The 21,122-nt window shown below is 43.0% G+C and overlaps 1 long non-coding RNA gene across 1 annotated transcript in view; it reads right to left on the reverse strand.

The window, feature by feature from the left end:
* Positions 1 to 394: 394 nt before the first annotated feature.
* The window catches only part of LOC310689184, a 107,453-nt gene continuing 86,725 nt past the window's right edge, over positions 395 to 21,122 (reverse strand). The window contains exons 3-5 of the long non-coding RNA XR_014517385.1: positions 7,425 to 7,505; positions 5,568 to 5,711; positions 395 to 1,650 (exon numbers count right to left, since the gene is read on the reverse strand). This is a non-coding gene — a long non-coding RNA (uncharacterized lncRNA). The remainder of the gene's footprint in view (positions 1,651 to 5,567; positions 5,712 to 7,424; positions 7,506 to 21,122) is intronic.

Genomic DNA, 21,122 nt, shown 5'->3' on the forward strand with positions numbered 1-21,122 from the left:
TTTCTGTTTAACTGAAACAATGTCTAAAATTAATTCCACAATTGGAGCTTGTTTGTCTCAGCTTTCATTTCCTTTGCAACAATGATGATGTGACCACAGATGTAGCAGTATTGTGCTACCACACTCTGGCACATTGGCAAAACACCACAAAAAATAATAATGCTACAACTGTTTGTTTAATCACATCAAGTTTGCATTTAAGCTGGCCCCCCCCCCCAGTGCATGTGCCATTTGCCTTGGTAAAATTCTGCACAAAGGCTATGATCACATCAATACATAATAAGTCTTTTCCCAGAGGGGATAAATGACAATCAAATGAGAATAAAGGGAATAGACCATGAAGATTTATTTATTTTAATTCATTTCATTTATGAATCACTTCCCATGAAACATCCCAAAGCAATTTCACAATAAAAACACCAGCAATAAAAACACAGAGAAATACAATTTCTAGGCCAACACAGATAAGGACTGGGATAAAACATTCCACTTAAAATATTTGTTGGAAGAGAGAGGTCTTCAATAAGTACCAAAAAGGAAGTAAGATAGTGCTTGTCTGCTATGCAATGGGAGTTTCAATGCACAGGTGTCGACTAACTAAAGTTGTTTGAAGGATGACTCCAAAAATGAAGGAACTATGAAAAAGCATTACACCCTAGAACCTAAACTCTCAAGAGATGAGTTGTTGACCATCCCTCTCCTGGATGTGCTTTTTCTTTTCTTTAGATGCTTGCTTTGAAGAGAGCCTTTGCCTTGGAAGTGTGGATTTACTGAAGCAATATTGGCATGTGTACTTGTGTATCTGTGCTGAAGACTTTTGGCAATGACCTTGGTTGGTCTTGTAAACAGATAGGAAACCATTTTTATTATGGGATTCCCCATTTGGTAAGCATCCTCATTGATCCTGCCTGAAGCACTTTCTTCTGCCATATGATTGTTTCTACCCACCATGTTGGAGCCCTGCAATATGTTCTACCACATTGAGAAGCATGGTTAGTTTGAATGAGAGACAGTATCTTTTCTGTTCTGGTGCTCAGGTTACAGAACTCTCTCTGTTGAGAGTTGCAGTTGACTTCCTCTCTTTTAAGCTACGATTTTTTTATTCCATCAAACTTTTAATGTGGTTAGGCTGCAAACCTATGCACATTTACCTGGGAGTAAGCTCCATTGAACACAATACTTATTTTCAAGTAAATATGCATAGGACTGCACTGTTCATCTGAAGATGTTTCCCAAGCTCCCAACTCATTTTAATCTGCTCTGAACTTACAATACCATTTTAAAGCAATTTTTGGATGTTGTTCTTGTTTTTATTTTTGGGATGTGTTTTACTCATTCCGTAAGCTGCCTGAAATTAATCTATAAAGAAAAGTGAGGGAGGAAAGTTTTAAATGAAAAAATACCTATGGGTTTTTGCTTTGTTGCCTTTTCCTGCTTTAGAACTTGTTCTCGTAAGAGCTGGCTGATAAGCGCAGAGGGCTCCTCGCATGAGTAATGTTGAAGAAAAAGCGCAGCAGCTTCTTCGGCGAAAAGGGCATGATGGAAAGCAGAAATTCCCTTTTTCTCCAATTTGCCACAAGTACCTTCTTTGACGCTACACAGCTCACGTGTGAGCAATTATTCATGCTTATCAGCCAGCTTAATAAAGTGCTGCATTTTTTTTTAGTAGATAAAGAGCACAGGTACAGTTTCAGGTGAAGTATGAGCAATGAGCCATTGAAATTTTAGGTAATACCCATTTTTACCCGCCTCCCCATTAAAAAAAATGTTCCTGTTGAAAAATAAAATGAAATTGTTAGTGCCTTTCATTTCCAGATAAAGATAACAGCTCATGCATAAGATTAATGTATATTCATGAGTGGAATTATGGATGTTCATGAAAGCACTACATTAGTGATTGGTAATCAACATCTACTTTATTTCCTTAAAGTTAGCATAGTTGCTAATCAAAGATAATTACTGCATGTCATTTACAGTGTTGATCACTCATTCTTTTGGGGAAAGAACAAACAGCGCAATTTACACTTTAACGCAAGCAGCACCAGAATGAAGGAATAACTGTGGGTGCAATGTTCTGTATTGCAACATGTTGTCAATACAGTTTAGGGATGTTTAAAATAATACTGCTAAGCAAGATGGACTCTGCGTTTTAAAAGTATTTCCCTTCCAGGATTCAGCTCCGATTAGAAATATTAATGACCTAGTTTTTACCAGCTGTGATGAAATGTGGTGAGCGGTTTACATTCTCAAAGGAAAACATACAGTGCAAGAGAGATTTAGACTTCAATTTTATACCCACTTTCTGGGAAATGAATCCCATCAAACTCAGTTGGGCTTACTTTTGAGCAGACATCTATAGGATGTGTATTGACAGTCAGTTGTAGAAGATACAAAAATGAGACTCAAAATAGATCTGGAAATGTTCTGGAAATATTGACTCCAAAATAAAAGCTTTGAAAATGTGCTTTATATCCTCAACAGCTGCACATTTGTGTCATTATCATTTAAATGCATAACTTGTTATGGGCCTCTTATTAAACTAAACCTATGCCTTTAAAAACTTTGGGTGGTTTTCAGCAGAATAATTGCCCCAGTGGGATAACGGTGCAGCAGGCCTCTCCCCTTTCTCATGCGTGCCCCACACCACCCCCACATCTGTTCCAGGGTGTTGGGGCAATTCCCTAGAACAGGTTTAGGGGTGCATAGAATGGAAAAGGGGGGGGGAGTCCTGTTGCACAAACATAAGTTGTTGCCTGCAACCCTCTCACTAAAACAAAAGGCAGTGGCCCTCAAAGTTGGATCTCATTCTTTGTTTCCAAATTAAATTATCATGTTATATTTTCCATTGGCCTAGCTTTGCATGCCAAACCAACCAAGCCACCTGGGCCATGCAAAGCTAGCAGCTCCTAGATTGGTCATGGTTAGGTAGCAGAGAGCTTAACCATAAGCCCAGATTGAGATGACACACTAAGCCGAACCTTGGTTTAGCTCAATGCGGCAGTGTGGGCTTGGCAAGTGATAGTTTGACTTGCAGCGTCATGGGGACCAGGTAACTCATTCTTACAATGATCTGATCTGGTATAAAGTGCTGATGATGTCAAAATATATATGTTTATTTATTTATTCATTTCAGAAATGCCTAAAAATAAACCAAATAGGTTCCATTTGGTAGCATCCCGGAATTCATGGTTGCTATTCTTTCCCCAAACTTCTTTTCTATGACTTTTATTTTTAACTAGCTCATCTAAGTTATGGACAAATGGAAGAAACAGCAGAAAGGGGAGATAATTTTTCTTATCTTTAGTGTAGGAAAGGGAGAGGCCTTTTCTACTTTAACAGATACTCCAGACCTAGACATCTTCTTAGACTCAGCAGCTTGTGGAAATTCTTATTTATTCCTGCATTGGAGCCACCATCGGCTATCATTTCTCATTTTGTATACTTTCTTATCTCTAAATATTTGTCAGTGTTCCTATACCACTCTCTGCAGTGCCTACATTGAGTAAAAAGAACAGTAACAACTCTTTCTCATATCTTGCTGACATGGGCGCCATGCTGCCCTTCCGCCTAACTCTAAAAAGCCCTATTCAGGGGTATAAATCATAAATTATTATTATTGTTATTGTTATTATTATTATTATTCAGTCACACATAACTGTCATTGTGGGCTGTGCAACTCTACCCACCATTCGTCCCCTGTTGGCCCCTCTGCAATTCTATCCATGTGTTGATGGTATGCCTGTATTGGGGCTGCTTCTTGAACATGCATTGGCTCTTCACATAAACGAAAAATGCACATTTGGGAGGCTCTCCCCCTGCATTGATAAAGGGCTGGTTCAAGGATATGAAGGTTTATTCTGCCCTGCTCTCCGGCATCACACAATGTGTGGGGATACTCCCAAATACTGAACCAAACTGCCCCATCTTTTCCTCTGACTGCTAGCTTGCCCAGGGCGTCAAGAGAAGAACCCCGTGCCTTCCTTTGCTATTCACAGTATAATAATGCTGCAACTTCCTTGCCAACTCCTTCCTGGATGGAAAAATGGCAAATTAGCCTTCATTGCAAGAAAATAATGAAAATAATGGGGGGTTGGGGGCTGGATTCACCTAATGAGCCCTGTAAGTAGATACCATGCATAAGAACTTCTGCTTGGGCAACCGGGCTTTTCCTTGACTCCTCCTTTTGTACCCCTCCAAATGGTGTGTGTGTGTGTGTGTGTGTGTGTGTGTGTGGCAAGTCCCCAGAACAGCACACAGGGGAAGCAGGGGGGTTGTTCCGTCTGGCAAGTTTGTGCAGATGGAAGAACTGGAAGAGCACAATGCCTAATTTCACCTTTACATGCTAAGCATTGTATCCAGTGTTTGATCTCTTCAGAGAAGGCCTATTGAAATTAATAGAAATTGCTAACTTAGATCCAGTAATTTGAATGGGTTTGCTCTGAATAGGACTTAGTTGGATACAACCCCAAGAAACTTATTAAAAGTCTGCAACATGGTAGACAAGATTTGGAGTTGCACAAAGCAGGGTATCTCTCTCTCTCTCTCTCTCTCTCTCTCTCTCTCTCTCTCTCTCTGTTTGTGTGTGTGTTAAAAATTAGCAGCATACAAACAAACCGATGATGAATGATGCTAATAATGAGTCCAGACTTTGCTGAAAGTGACCAAAGGGGTTATAGGGCAAGCAGTGGTTAGACAGAGGAGGTGGTGGGACAGAGAGAATTAACATAATAAAAAACTTCTAAAAGTTCATTTCATCATGATGCCTTTGAAAGTCTTACACATGCAACAAAGAGATGGCTATGATACTGGTATCCATGCACTTCAGTGCTCTCACCAGCTTTATGTTACAAGCAAAAGCAACATTAGCAGCCATAAGTCTTTTTAATATGCCAAGAAATAATGACATACAAAATGTATGCTATAAAATCTTAATACGGACATTCATACGACATAAATTTTGCATACATTTAAATGAGCCCGAGATACAAATGATATTGAGCCTGTACCCCAGGGCATTATCCATTGTCATCTGCAGTAATCCTAATTTGAATATATATTTTTTCTCTATTTTTGCTCATCTTAATTTATCTCCAAAATGAGGCTGTACAGTATGGGGCTGATGTTCACAGATACTAAACTGCTGAAACTCCAGCTGTCTTTAATCAGGATTAAGAGTGAATAGTGCCTCCAAAAGATATGTTTCCCCTGTGCAGAGCAATCCGTTGCCAGTGATCACATAATACATGAAAATGTATCCTGCTGGTAAGACCACTTGCCCATTCAGTCCCTTAAAGTAGCCAAAGCAATGTACAACAATGCAGCATTCTGTTCCCAGACTTTGAGCCTCTAGCCCCTGAAGGTACTTTCCTATAGATTAAAGTACTTCCCCATATATTAATAGTATATTCAAGGAATTCTTTTTGAAAAATCTAATATTTGTAATGATCAAGTGCACACCCAAAGCTGTGAATTCTGCAAGGCATTGACCTCTGTGAAAGAACCCCTGTCTGGCTATTCATTTCCCCCCAAGAGTGCTTTCATATCAGACAAAATTTCAGGATACTTACCTTTGTTTCATGTTTAATGCAATACTTCATGTCAACAACGTTGTTCCAGGCTAACGTCCCTTTCACTATACAATTGACATGTTTCTTTTAGGGCACCTCACAGTACCCCTACTTGCAGAGAACATTGCTGTGAGCTGGCTTCACCTAGCAAAATATCAAAAAGGGTGGATGGAGAAGGAGAGAAAGAGAAAGAGAAAGAGAAAGAGAAAGAGAAAGAGGTGGATAAGTTTTTCTGGGATTTGCCAGCAAAATATTTTGCCCATTTACAGAACAAGATTTCAGAATGCTCTTGATAAGAAGGTAGCTTTCTTCATAGGGAAAGACTTACAGAAATAAATGGGTGGGTGGGTGAAATAAATAAAAATAGAAATAGAAAAGCAAAGCAAGATATATATTTTTAAGCAGTAGACTCATTTGCTATGGCTTACAGCTAGGAGGTGTTCATGAATATGAAAAGAAAATACAGTCAAGATAATAAAAAAACCTTTGAGCCACAAATTATTGTGAACAAAAGAGGATGGGTTGAATTCCTTGTGAACAATGGTGGCATTTTTATTGACGCCACTTCCTCCTAGTTTTCTATTTCTAGTTTACTGAATCAATGTGAATAATTTAGAAACAGGATAATTAGAAAAGGCACATATCTGGAAAAGGCAGTGCTGCCCCTACCATTAGTAGATACTGGTGGGTTGTGATGAGGTTTGGAAGCACTGAGCTGTGGGGCTGTGCAGCCGGTGGCAGAGGAAGGGGGTGGGGGACAGTCCGCCCCGGGTGCCATCTCTGATGGGGGTGACAAGAAGGCACCCCACCAGGGGCTCGCCCTGCCCCTCCTGGGTGTGTTGGCATGAACCACTGCCATTGCTCCATTGCAGCCGCATGCAGAGAATCCTCTGCCACCGTCCGCGCAGCACTCAAGCAGAACTGTCAGAAAACTGCCCAGCAGCGCATGCACGGCAGTGCTACTTACTGTGCTGCGCATGCGCATGCGCACTACATACGGTGCGCACGCATGTCCTGCCCCCCAACACCCCGCACCGAGTGCCAGTTCCCCTTCCTTCGCCCCTGCGTGCAGCTTGTCTTGTACCCATGAACTAGCACCAACCACCAGTTCTATCAGTTTCAGTACATGAAATGGGAGAACGAGCGTAATCTTGCCCTTCTCCTTGGGCAGCAAATTGTCTTGGGCTGGCTGCACTGTTTTGTCTGTAAACTCGGCATCACACTATCAGATGCAATTGATATCAGATGCTTTCCCCAGCCTAGTGGCCTCCAGGTGTTTTGGGGCTGATTGGAATTGTAGTGGAAAACATCTGGAGGGCCATAGATTCCCCATCCTTGTTTTATTTTCTGGCAAGAATTGCTAACTATTTTTTACAAAAATATATAAATCAATAAATGTTTCCCCTACATCTTTTCTCAAGATATTATTGGGAAACTGAGAAACAGGAGAGAAGTAACAGAGAGTCCCTGTTGGGGCAGCTTCCAAAAGCACAACTGCTCTCTGTATTTTAGGAAATGCTAATGCAGCTGGTTGCAAACGCCAGAAAGGCAACACAGACATCAGCCTGGGATTTGATTTCTCAATCTGGAGCTCACTGTAGATCGGTCCTGGGTGGGTTGGCTCACAAGCAGCCCTGCGGTGGTATTAGACTATGGAGAACTGTTATGTGTCAGCGTGCATTTTACACACACTCCTCATAATGAATTATGAAGCGGCAGGACAGCATCTTTGTGGGAATGGCAGCGATGAACAGAGCCGGTGTGCGCGCATTAAGAGCGAGGAGTGAGAAATGGGAATAAATATCACACCAGCTCGCTGAAACACAGCTTGATCTTCTTGAGTTTCCATTGGCTCACCTGGGAAATGAGGATTACAACAGCCTCATCTGGAACGCTGGAGTCTTCCTCAATTAAAGGAAATGGCAAAGAGCAGGAGATCTGAAAGAGAGTAAAACTTTGTCAAAGTCAGCACACTAACACCATTGCGTGTTTCGCTTCTCAAAGGTTCTGTTTTCAAACAGAACTGGCGAGAATATTAATTCTTCATGCATTACATCACCATTGTTTCTTTTGAATGGTCGTAGACTTAGGATGGAATTTAATGTAGTACTAAGGAGATTATTCTGTCGGTGAAAGGATTTCTGGCTGTCTTGTGAAATAGCGGCCCTTTCCACCACTCATATGCTGTTCTGGGGGTTCTCCTTTAGAGTGTATGTTGGGGGGGGGCAAATATGGGTGTGGGTAGATGAAAGCCCTATTGCATGAGTGGCAGTCCTTCTGCTGGTTCTTGCTAGCGGAACCAGGTGCATAAATAAAAATTCCATTCTAAACAGAATATATTCTGGTTCTCAGGTCTTAGTGATTTTACTGTTTAAGTCTTTCCCCCACAATAAATATTAGTGTCTTTTAAAATCACATAAGCTGCATGAGGGATTTTATTAAAGGGCGTGGTATGACTTTCTCTGACAAACAAGCAAGCATAGGTTGTGCATCATAGTGCTCTATCGGAATGTAGTCAATGGAAGGTAAAAGAGAAAGCTGCCCTCCCACCCTGCCCACAACAAAATGGCAGGGCACAAGGCGCAGCTGTTGCTTTGCCAGTATATCTCTTCTTCCCTTGTCAGAGTGCTCTGTTAGGCTGCAAGCCTGTGAATACCTTTCTGGGAGTAAACCCCATTACGTAAATCCATTGGGACTTGCTTCCAGGTAAGCATGGCTAAGATTAGACTGCACAAGGCATCTCACTGGCTTGGGGAAAACTAAATTGACTATAGATTCTTTTTTTTCATATCATTAATCAAATGAAGAAGTGCTTTGGCAGTGATGGATCTGTTAGGCAGGCCTCCTTACAGAGGTGAAAGCAGTTGTTAGAAGAGTTGAAAGTTTTTGTTTTTTGTTATCTTTATCCTGTAGATTTACTGGCTTACTCAAAATCAAAAGCTGTATAGCTTCTAAAAACAAAAGAGTTGATTAGTTATTCTGCAGGCAAATATTTATTCAGCTCTGTAAAGGTTAGGCCTACAACAGGCATGTTACACCAAGCTCCCTAATCTATCTACATTGTTCCATGCCGGGAATGGAAGTGATGTTTTCAGGCCGAGCCCTACTATTAGGCAAGGTACAGCAGTGAGACCTGATTCAGGTGGCATATTTTGCAGGGTATCATGCAAAGGCAGCAAACTACCAGCTATTTTATTCATTTATCTTCTCCTGCAACAGGTATTTGAATTTTCTGCATTATCCAGCAAAACATCTTTAGCTAACTCTGCATCCACCTTCTGAGTATTATTGTAAAAGTTTATGTTGGAATAATTTTGTTTGTCGAAGTATCTAGCATTTCACACATTGTTAGGGCCTTGTATGAAACACACTTTCTTAGCGAAAGTATGCATTTCAAAGTGCAGTGAGCTGTGCAATATGGCCATTTTAATTATGCAAGGCCGTAAGTGACTTTATGAATTACATTGCAAAAAGGCATTATAATTCCTCAGTTGCAATTATACAGCAAATGAAAAATCTCATAAGGAAAATGAGGTTCAAAGGGAGGCCAGAAGAAATATCAACATGTGTATATACTGTATAAGGACACAATCAATATTTAATTGTCTCAAATGATCACAAATGTACATAGATACCTGCTGTTTCCAGGGTTGGATGAACCACCTTCCTAAGTATTTAACAGTGCCAGGTTCTGTCTAGGTTTGTAAGGCTTTATCGAGATTTGGGCCTTTATTATAGGTTATAGGGGGCTCCAGCATAGAAAATATGCTATACTTGCTGTCTGCATAGAAAAGACAAGTGGCTTCCTTATTTCTTGCAGCATATAAATGACAACAAAATGGCACACGAAACAACATAATTGTGCTTTCTTTGCCAGCAAAACATAAGAAGCCATTTTAGGTTTTATCTCTTTGGTTGCATACAGGGCCAGCACAAGACATTTTGATGCCTGAGGCAAAGGAAAAAATGGCACCTTCACTCCATTCCATATAAAGAAGTCAACCAGACTGGCAGCTGAATCTTATTTCAGCAGCATCCGGGGCAGCATCCTCTGTCACACCTGAGGGCAGTCGGCTATTAAGGAGCACATTGCTGGCCACACTGCTCTGTCCTCCAACAGAGGGAATGCTCAGGTGACTCGGAAGGAATGGCCAGGAGACTGATGCTGCTGCCATTCCCACCCCCCAGCATCGGCCACCTGCAATGGCTGCTTCACTCTACTTAATGGTAGGATGGCCCTGCATGAACAGTAACAGAAGAGCTATGTGAAGTCCTTGAGGAGATACGTAACTCTACATGGCTTGGCCCAATGGGTTGGGTCCCATTGTACCCACCACTGAAGCTCTTTGAATTAGTGGAAGCTTCAGTTGGTGGGAAAGGGTGGAACCAATTTTCACTGGTTCTCCCTTTCCCATGCAGCCCCCTAGATTTGCTCTAAAGATTTGGAAGAGTGTGGCAGGTAGCACAGAGGAGTGCAGAAGGAAGGGAGAATTTACAAAGAGCACCTCCCCCATGCTTTGTTTGGCTTATGGAAGCTTCTGCTGAGCTAAAGATTCTTCCACAAGTGGATGGACAGAACCCCAGTGGGCCTGCGGTATTTTGTAACCAACTATCAATACTCAAATACAAAAAGTAGAGACTGAGAACGCCGGCCGGAGAGTTGAAAATATTCTCTGTGATTCTTCTCTCTGATTGGAAGATCTTTACATGTCAAACTTCAGCCTTCTAAAAAGATGTTAAGATGTTTGTTAATGTCATTATTGCCTAAATTTGCATATTTAACATTGACTTCGAAATGGAAATGCTTTTTAAAAGATGAGAATTTTCTTCTTCCAAAGATACTTCTGCACACCTGGTCTTCCTAAGTCAGCAAAGGGGAAAAATTAAAACAGTATGAATATGTAAAGAAATTTGCCAGAGCCATCCGTGCATGAAAGCCATGTGTTAGGAAAATGAACAAGTCTAAATGCTAAATGATGTATTTGAAAAATGTAAATGTTATAAAATATTACCTACATTATGTGAACCTCGCATCTCAGAAATGGCTGATTATCTGAATCTACCATGTGTCTCCCATCTAATTAGCCTGTGTAAATAGCACTGCTATATAAACCTCTAGTTATTAAGTTATTTGCATGTTCCACAGCCATTAAGTTAAATGATTCCCCCCCTCTAAAACCAAGACGCTCCATGGAAGTATTTAAAAGTTTCTGGGGTGTGCCTACCAAAAACTGAAAAGGAGTTGTGCTATTTCATTAACAAACAAACAAACAAACAAACAAACAAACAAACAAACAAACAAACACCATATCACCTGATCCACAGTACGGCTCATGTACTTATTCATCTTACTCTCTGAGCCTGAGGGCTGGTTTAAAATGTGATTGATGGAAGTGCCCCTGTGATGCCTGTAGGTGACATCCCTTCTCCATAGGGAGATTTCTCATACTACGTCATACCATTGGTTCAGCTAGCACAGAACTTTCTGCTCTTAATGACAGCAAATCCCCAGGGTTTCAGAGAAGTCTTTCTCAACCCCATTGGGGAAATGTTGGGGGTTGTGCCTGGGCCCTTTTCCATGCAAACCAGGAGTAGAACCATTGAACTGTGGCTCTTCCTGCCCTTGACCCAGCCTTGCAGAATCTAGAGTGTATGTGGTTTTCAGATCCTAGTACAAATAGAATACATTGCAATAGTGTACATTGAAATGAATGCACTGGAACTAGGCAGCTTCTGAACCAAGTAGAAGAACAGCCACAGGTAAATAGCACTGCAATAATTCAGTCTTGAGGCAGCCATGACATCGGCTCCTTTGGGAGGAAAAGTGAGATATAAATTTAATAATAACAAAATAAATTAATGGATCACTGTAGCCAAGCAATCCCTATCCAAGAAAGGCTAGAAGGCATATCAGCCTAAGCTAGTGAATGGAACGACCTGTTTTTGAAGGCCATTTGAGCTTCCATCAACCTTGTTAGATCTTTCCTTTTTCTGCTATTGCCAAGTTACATATTCAAGCAGACAACTACAGTGGCTTCCCTCTCTTTCCCCTCCCCTTCTACTTATTTAATGGCATGGAAGCCCCAAAGAAAAATGAAGCAAATAGTATATTCCATCACACTAACATGCCTCCATAAGCAGCTGCCACGTTAATCGGTTCTCTGCCGTTGACCTTTTCGGAATGGCCTTATTTTGCTACAGCATTTATCACTGGGCCAAAATGTCAGTGAAGAACAGGGTAGCAGCACTTACAGCAGTTTGCATATATTTCTGGAAATATCACCTTTGCTGATGCCCCCATAAAGATCTCCTCGGACAGGAACAAATAGAAATAGGCTAGGAGCTGATTTCTTAGCCATTGTTTCCTCTGTATAAAGGCAGGCAACCTGATTAGAAAATGTCAGGGGGAAAACTATTGCAAAATATATTATCTATAAAGGCAATAAGAAAGTAGCAGGAAAGGCTAAAATAAGCTCTTTATTCAAGCAAATGCAAACGACTCTTAAAAAGGTGCAAAGTTTCTTGGCTGTTTGTTCCTGTCCTGCCAATGAACTGAGCCAGTCAAACAATTATAAACACTTGGATAAATGCTTACCGTATTTTGCGCCCCATAAGACGCTCCGGCCCATAAGACGCACCTAGTTTTTTGGGGGGGAAATAAAGAAAAAATTTTTTATTCCCCCCCCCAGGTGCGGGGCTGGAAGAACCAGGTCGGGGAACAGTGGGAAGGCACGCTCTGCCTCCCCGCTGTCCCCCGAGCTTGTGGGGCTGGCGATGGGGAGGGCAGCTCTATGCCGCCATCCCGAGCGGGGCGGGACTTAGCGCCCCGCTCGGGATGGCGGCGTAGACCTGCCTGCCGTCCCGCGACGGCAGGCAGCTCTGTGCCGCCATCCCGAGCGGGGCGGGACTTAGCGCCCCGCTCGGGATGGCGGCGTAGACCTGCCTGCCGTCCCGCGACGGCAGGCAGCTCTGTGCCGCCATCCCGAGCGGGGCGGGACTTAGCGCCCCGCTCGGGATGGCGGCGTAGACCTGCCTGCAGTCCCGCGACGGCAGGCAGCTCTGTGCCGCCATCCCGAGCGGGGCGGGACTTAGCGCCCCGCTCGGGATGGCGGCGCAGAGCTGCGCTGGTCCCAGGACCGCACGCAGCTCTGCAGGGCCACCGGGAGCGGGGCGGAGCTTCGCCCCCGGCTCCCGGTGGCCGGGCAGAGCTGCGCTGGTCCCAGGACCGCACGCAGCTCTGCAGGGCCACCGGGAGCGGGGCGGAGCTTCTCCCCCGGCTCCCGGTGGCCGGGCAGAGCTGCGCTGGTCCCAGGACCGCACGCAGCTCTGCAGGGCCACCGGGAGCGGGGCGGAGCTTCTCCCCCGGCTCCCGGTGGCCGGGCAGAGCTGCGCTGGTCCCAGGACCGCACGCAGCTCTGCGCGGCCACCGGGAGTGGGGCGGAGCTTCTCCCCCGGCTCCCGGTGGCCGGGCAGAGCTGCGCTGGTCCCGCGACGGCAGGCAGCTCTGCGCGGCCACCGGGAGCGGGGCGGAGCTTCTCCCCCGGCTCCCGGTGGCCGGGCAGAGCTGCGCTGGTCCCGCGACGGCAGGCAGCTCTGCGCGGCCACCGGGAGTGGGGCGGAGCTTCTCCCCCGGCTCCCGGTGGCCGGGCAGAGCTGCGCTGGTCCCAGGACCGCACGCAGCTCTGCGCGGCCACCGGGAGTGGGGCGGAGCTTCTCCCCCGGCTCCCGGTGGCCGGGCAGAGCTGCGCTGGTCCCAGGACCGCACGCAGCTCTGCCCGGCCACCGGGAGCGGGGCGGAGTTTAGCGCTCCGCTCCGGATGGCAGCGCAGAGCTGCGCTGGTCCCAGGACCGCAGGCAGCTCTGCGCGGCCACCGGGAGCGGGGCGGAGCTTCTCCCCCGGCTCCCGGTGGCCGCGCAGAGCTGCGCTGGTCCCGGGATTGCAGGCAGCTCTGCGCAACCCTCGAGCCGGTCTCCCGAGGGTTGCGCAGAGCTTCCTGAAGCCTGGAGAGCGAGAGGGGTCGGTACGCACCGACCCCCCTCGCTCTCCAGGCTTCAGCGAAAGCCTGCATTCGCCCCATAAGACGCAGGCACATTTCCCCTTCATTTTTGGAGGGGAAAAAGTGCGTCTTATGGGGCGAAAAATACGGTAATTGTTTTCATCTAAAATAGCACCCCTGGCATTCAGGGCACTTTCCACAAATGGGTACTCAATTCTAAACACATTTACTTAGAATTTACTTCACGCTCCATGAAAATTACATCCAGACACAGGAGGACAGAAGCCCAGAATAGGTGACTTGTAGACAGGGACACTTTGTTTATACAGCAGCTCCTTCCAAAGAAAATATAGCCACAATACACACATTTGGGGGTCAATTAAATATAACAAATCTTGGGTTTGGACCCACAAAAACTGCCCAAGTTCCCATATTTTTAATGGCCCCGCTTCTGCCTATAACAGCAGCTGAATGTGCAGAAATCTTCAGATTAACTTGGCAAGGAAGTTCTTTCCAATAAAATAGCAGGAAAAGCTTCACTTGCTTTTTTTTTTTTTTACATTTGTATCACATTTTATTGTATTACATTTTTAGAAGCTGTGAAAAAGTGGAACTCTATGTTGGGGATCATTAAGAAATGGATCAAAAATAAAATGCCTGTAGTGAAATGTGATCATGAACAGACCACAGTAGCTTATGCACTGCAGTGGTACCTCAGGTTACAAATGCTTCGGGTTACAGACTCTGCTAACCCAAAAACAGTACTTCGGGTTAAGAACTTTGCTTCCGGATGAGAAAAGAAATTGTGCGGCGGCAGCGGGAGGCCCCCTTAGCTAAAGTGGTACCTCAGGTTAAGAACAGTTTCAGGTTAAGAACGGACCTCCGAAACAAATTAAGTTCTTAACCCGAGGTACCACTGTATAGGCAAGGTTTTATAGAGTGTGTGGAATGGAAAGTGAGCCTAGAACGGAATGACTGAAATGCAAAGATGGTATGAGTTAGTGAGTTTATTAGGACTGTTCTGTTGTCATCATTAGACAATAACAGAGTTGGTTAAAATGCTGAAGTCTCTGTCATTCATTAGAGAACCTTCATATAAATATGTGGTGCAGCCACACTTGGAATACTGTGAGCAGTTATGGGTATCTCCTCTTCTTGCTCAGTTCCAGTTTGCACTGGCTCTCTCGGTCCTACGTTGAACATGGCCCCTTAAACATGCCTATGTTCAGTTCTGTTCTCAACAGAGGGGGTTTCAGGAGTCCAGTCCCTGGCTTGATAACACAGTGAGCGTAGTTAATTAAAAAGGATGATTTATTGTGAAACAAAGAGGTAGCTCCGGACGGCTTTTACACAGCCTCCACTCTCATCAATCAATATGACCCTTCTGAAGACTGCTTCCGGCATGACCAGGAGCAACTGAACTTTCGCTTCATACGCCTTTTGTTTTGCTTCCTATCTTGCAGCCCTCCCATTCATCGAGACCTCGGACTGAGTGGGTCAGCTCCCGCCTCTTCCCCATTCTCTGAGAGGCTATCTCTTAACTCTTTCCCACCTGTTTGTGCTTCCGGCGAGCTTTGGAAGAAGAGTTTGGATTTGATATCCCGCTTTATCACTACCCGAAGGAGTCTCAAAGCGGCTAACATTCTTCTTTCCCTTCCTCCTCCACAACAAACACTCTGTGAGGAGAGTGAGGATGAGAGACTTCAGAGAAGTATGACTGGCCCAAGGTCACCCAGCAGCTGCATGTGGAGGAGTGGAGACGCGAACCCGGTTCCCCAGATTACGAATCTACCGCTCTTAACCACTACACCACACTGGCTCTCATTTGACTGCGTTCTAGCTTGCTCTCCACCATTCCCTTATCAGTCGGCATTCCAAGGGGCGGGTGAGTTGGCACTAGTTGATGCTCATTCTGAATGGCAGTTAACCCTCTCTGTTCTTGGCTGCTTTCTTCAGTTAGCAGCAACCCTTCCCTGGGAACTGGCTCATTCATGACAGGGGAGGTAAAAATAGCTTGTTTCTGTGAGTGCAGTGGTGGCTGATGTAGGTACGTTTTCCCCACTGATGGGAGTCAATGGAAGACATGCTCACATCATTTTATGAACCTCTCTCTTTTCCTGCTCTTTTAGAGGTGGTAGTCATTTTGTCCCTAGCAGACTCAAGAAAGTTGGTGACTTCTGGCCTATACAGAGACTGAAACCATATGGAGCAGCAACACCCAAACAACAAAAATTCCCAGTTTTGTGTTACAGACCAGCAGTTTCTGACACTCCCTTGGTTCAGAATGATATTACAAATTATATTTCATATGGCAGTAGTAGTAGGTGTAATGAAAGCTTACATTAATGGTCTCAAATATACACAACACAATGCCATTTTGGAAGACAAAACAGCAAATAGGACATAACAGTGTATAAATCACACTCAGTGTGATTACCTAGTCAACATAAAATGCCATATTTTAGCTTTTTTTTTAAAAAGGGGTTTTTTAAAGCTATAAAGAACCATAAAATAAGAGAACTTGTAAATCAATATATCTTTTCATTTTATGCTACCATTGATCCTGTACAGTTATGGAATAATCACAAATGGCGTTTTGACTGACTAAACAATTATTAGTTCAAACTTAGCTAGTAAAATGCTTTGCTTCATATACTGCAAAATGTGATTTGCACAGCTTATTACAAAGAGCACAATGATAAACTTGATCCAAATCCTATAAAAATGTATGGGAGACATTTATGTGACTACTGGGCTATAGATGAGGCTTGTGCAGAAATAACTAGTACTGTTTAATAGCAGGAACAATAGCAGCAGCATTTTAGTACATGTATTTATCCACCCTTAATGGGGATTCATTGCAGAAATAACATGAAAAATATGGCTGAACTGAAATGTCTACTCAGCTTTACATGTAATTTTATTAGTATTTGCCTATTTTGCTTTAAATATTTATAGCCTGCCTTTCGATCTGAAGATCCTCCAGGATAGCTTACAACAGATGATACTGCATGGTCATCCTAAGTTCTTTTTTTTTTTAAATTAAATTTTTATTGAAGTTTTAACAAATCACCACAATACAATAACAACACCATAACAATAACATACTAACAAACACACACACACACACACAAAAACCCACGTATAACTCCAATTTTTACTTTCTTTTAGCTTACTTTCACGACTTCCTCATACCTTCCCTTTCTGTATTCCAATTTCAAATTCAATTGTCAGCAAATCCTTACCCTACTTTTAAATTAGTTTTTTTTAAAAAAATTATTTTCTTCTAATTATCTCTTGCCGCTTTTAACCCCTTAATAACCAATCCAGCATTTTTCTAACCTTCATTAATTTTACAATATTTCTTTAAATACTCTTTAAATTTCTTCCAGTCTTCCTGCGCCGTATCTCTTCCCTGGTCACGGATTCTGCTCGTCATTTCCGCCAGTCCCATATAGTCTATCACCTTCAGTTGCCATTCTTCCACGGTGGGTAATTCTTGCGTCTTCCAGTACTTTGCGATGAGTATTCTTGCTGCTGTTGTGGCATACATGAAAAATGTTCTGTCCTTCTTTAACACCAATTGGCCGACAATGCCCAGGAGGAAGGCCTCTGGTTTCTTAGGGAAAGTGTACCTAAGTACCTTTTTCAATTCATTATAGATCGTTTCCCAGAAAGCCTTGATCTTTGGGCACGTCCACCAAAGGTGAAAGAATGTTCCTTCAATTTCTTTACATTTCCAACATTTATTATCGGGCAAGTGATAAATTTTTGCAAGCTTGACTGGGGTCATGTACCACCTGTATATCATTTTCATAATATTCTCTCTTAAGGCATTACATGCCGTGAATTTCATACCTGTGGTCCACAACCTTTCCCAGTCAGCGAACAAAATATTATGACCAATATCCTGTGCCCACTTAATCATTGCAGACTTAACCACTTCATCTTGTGTATTCCATTCCAACAGCAAGCTATACATTCTTGACAAATTCTTAGTGCTGGATTCTAACAAATCAGTCTCTAATTTTGATTTTTCCACCTGGAAGCCAATTTTTCTGTCTGTTTTAAACACTTCCATTATTTGACAATAATGAAACCAGTCTCTCACTTTCCCTTTTAGTTTTTCCGAAACTTTGCAGTTTCCATCTATCCCCTTCTTGTTCCAAAATTTCTCCATATCTTGGCCATTTGGCCTCCATATTAAGTTTTTTAATGGCCTTTGCCTCCTCTGGTGACAACCACCTTGGAGTTTTACTTTCCAACAAATCTTTGTATCTAGTCCAAACATTATACAGTGCTTTCCTGACAATGTGGTTTTTAAACCCTTTATGAGCTTTGACCTTGTCGTACCAAAGATATGCATGCCACCCAAACATATTGTTGTACCCTTCCAGATCCAAAATGTCAGTGTTCTCAAGAAGCAGCCATTCTTTCAACCAGCAAAAAGCTGCTGATTCATAGTAAAGTTTTAAGTCTGGCAGGGCAAATCCGCCCCTTTCTTTTATATCAGTTAGTATCTTGAATTTTATTCTTGGCTTTTTTCCCTGCCAGACAAATTTAGCAATATCTTTCTGCCACTTCTTGAAACAATCCATCTTGTCCAATATTTGCAAAGTTTGAAACAGAAACAACATTCTAGGCAACACATTCATCTTTATAACTGCTATTCGACCCAACAAGGAAAGCTTCATATTTGACCAAATTTCTAAGTCTTTTTTGACTTCATTCCAACATTTCTCATAATTATCTTTAAACAAATTCAAATTTCTTGAAGTCATATTAACACCCAAATATTTCACTTTCTTAACCACAGTTAACCCTGTCTCATTCTGAAACCTCTCTTTTTCCAATGATGTTAGATTTTCCCCCAATACTTTCGTTTTTGATTTATTCAGCTTAAATCCTGCAACCTGATCAAAGTCTTGAATTAACTCTAAAACTCTTTTTGTACTAGATTCAGGCTCTTGCAAAGTAAGTACTAGGTCATCTGCAAATGCTTTCAGTTTATAATATTTCGCTCCGACCTGTACACCTTTAACCAACTGGTCCTTCCTAATCATGTTCATGATTAGGTCATCCTAAGTTCTATACCACTCTCCCACAACTTTGCACCCAAAGCAGCTTGTAAAACATCAAATGAAGAGCAATAATGATTTCTAAAAATAATAAGAATCATTACAAATCATCATAATGTCAATAAGTAAAAGAATCGTTTAAAAAGATCAATCCATGAAGCACTGTATGAAACAATATGAATAAACTACTCTAATTTAACAGTTTAAAATGAAGCAGGAGAAAGACCCTCCAGAATAACATCCAACACAGAAATAATAATAAAAAGTACTATAAAAGCCTCCCCCCACGTGCACTGTATTTCTTGTCATTTCCTATTTGCAGTTTTATCTTCCAAAAGGAAATTCTGTTGCGCGTATCTGAGACCATTTAAAATATTCTTTCATGACGCCTATTATGAATTATATCTTATATGGCAGTAGTGGTATAGCTCTGCACCAAGGAAGTGTCAGCGGCTGTTTGTTGGGCACCTAAACTGGAATTTTTCTTTGTTTGGTTTAATAATCAATCCTTTTTCCAGGGAACTCTGGGAATTGTAACTCTGGGAGAAGAGGAGGGGTCTCCTAACAATGCTCAGCACATTTAACAAATGACAGTATACAGGATTCTTGTGGGGGAAGATCTAACTGTATAAAGTAGTCTGATACAGCTTTAAATGTATAATGCCAATGGGGTCACAAGTTCAGAAAATGCTACTGCAGCCATGTCCTGTTATGGGCTTCCCACAGACATATGGTTGTACACTGTGAAAATAGGATGCTGGTCTAGGTGGGCCACTGGCCTGATTCAATAGGCTATTCTTATGTTCTTACAGGGACGCTGGTGGCACTGTGGCTTGAACCACAGAGCCTAGGACTTGCTGATCAGAAGGTCAGCGGTTCGAATCCCCGCAACGGGGTGAGCTCCCGTTGCTCGGTCCCTGCTCCTGCCAACCTAGCAGTTCGAAAGCACGTCAAAGTGCAAGTAGATAAATAGGTAAGGTATTCTGGCGGGAAGGTAAACGGCATTTCCGTGTGCTGCTCTGGTTTGCCAGAAGCGGCTTAGTCATGCTGGCCACATGACCCGGAAGCTGTACGCCAGCTCCCTCAGCCAATAAAGCGTGATGAGCTCCGCAACCCCAGAGTCGGTCACGATGGGACCTAATGGTCAGGGGTCCCTTTACCTTTACCTTATATTCTTACATGGTGTACAAGTTAAGGTAGGAGACATGATAAAGATTAAGATGAGGATGAGGATGATTATGCTTTTATTGCTTTCACACAATGGATGTTGCAACTTTCTAGGGAAAGCTTTTCCCTAGCTTTAAAAAAAAGTATGCGGTTAAAATGAGCACACATCAAACTGGAACTTAGGTGTACAAACAGTTGAAAATAGGCATCCTCTACTCCTGCCCAAATATTTTTCCAATATAGTTTCAACATAATCACTGTTATGAGCAACTTTATTATATGGTTAGATTATTTAAACAGTATTAGTTCAGCTTAATTAGTTTGTGTATCAAGAGATCTCTCCACTTTAAACACCAGATTAATTATGTATCAATCCTGGGCAGTTTTGTATAGATTCAGTGCTCTTTCAAGGTGAAGCAGATGTCATCTGCTGTGTCCTGGACTGAACATATTTCTCCTGAAGACCTTGGAGGGAAATGTAGATAGCTTCTATTTTCTGAAGCAAAACTTGAGTGTTTTTGAGCCAAAGTAAGACAGAAAAAAATTAGAGTATAGAATCATAGAATTGGAAGGGACTTCTAAGGTAATCTAGTAAAACCCCCTTCAATGCAGGATTCTCAACTAAAGTATCCATGATAGATGGCTATCCAACCCCTGCTTGAAGACCTCCAAGGAAGGTGTGTCCACAACCTCCCAAGGGAGCCTGTTCCACTATTGAACAGTACCATCAGAACGTTCTTCCTGATGTTTAGTCAAAATCTACTTTCTTGTAACTTGAATCAATTGGTTTGGGTCCTACCCTCCAGGGCAGGGAAAAACAAGCTTGCTACATCTTCCATGTGACAGACCTTTAAATATTTGGCTATAGTATCTCTGGAGCTTTTTTTTGCTGCTGCATCACACTGTGGACTCACGTTAAGCTGGGTGTCTACTACAACCCCTAGATCATTTTCACATCTACAACTGACAAGCCAACTGTCCCCCATCTTATATGTGTGCAGCTGGTTTTTCCTGCCCAAGTGCAGAACCTTACATTTGTGAGAGCCAGTGTGGTGTAGTGGTTAAGAGCAGTAGTCTCGTAATCTGGGAAACCGGGTTCGATTCCCCGCTCCTCCACATGCAGCTGCTGGGTGACCTTGGGCCAGTCACACTTCTGTGAAGTCTCTCAGCCCCACTCACCTCACAGAGTGTTTGTTGTGGGGGAGGAAGGGAAAGGAGAATGTTAGCCGCTTTGAGACTCCTTAAAGGGAGTGAAAGGCGGGATATCAAATCCAAACTCTTCTTCTTCTTCTTCGTCCCTACTGAAATTCATT

The sequence above is a fragment of the Podarcis liolepis genome, assembly GCF_965112155.1.
Source record: "Podarcis liolepis genome assembly, chromosome: 1".
Taxonomy (NCBI): Eukaryota; Metazoa; Chordata; class Lepidosauria; order Squamata; family Lacertidae; genus Podarcis; species Podarcis liolepis.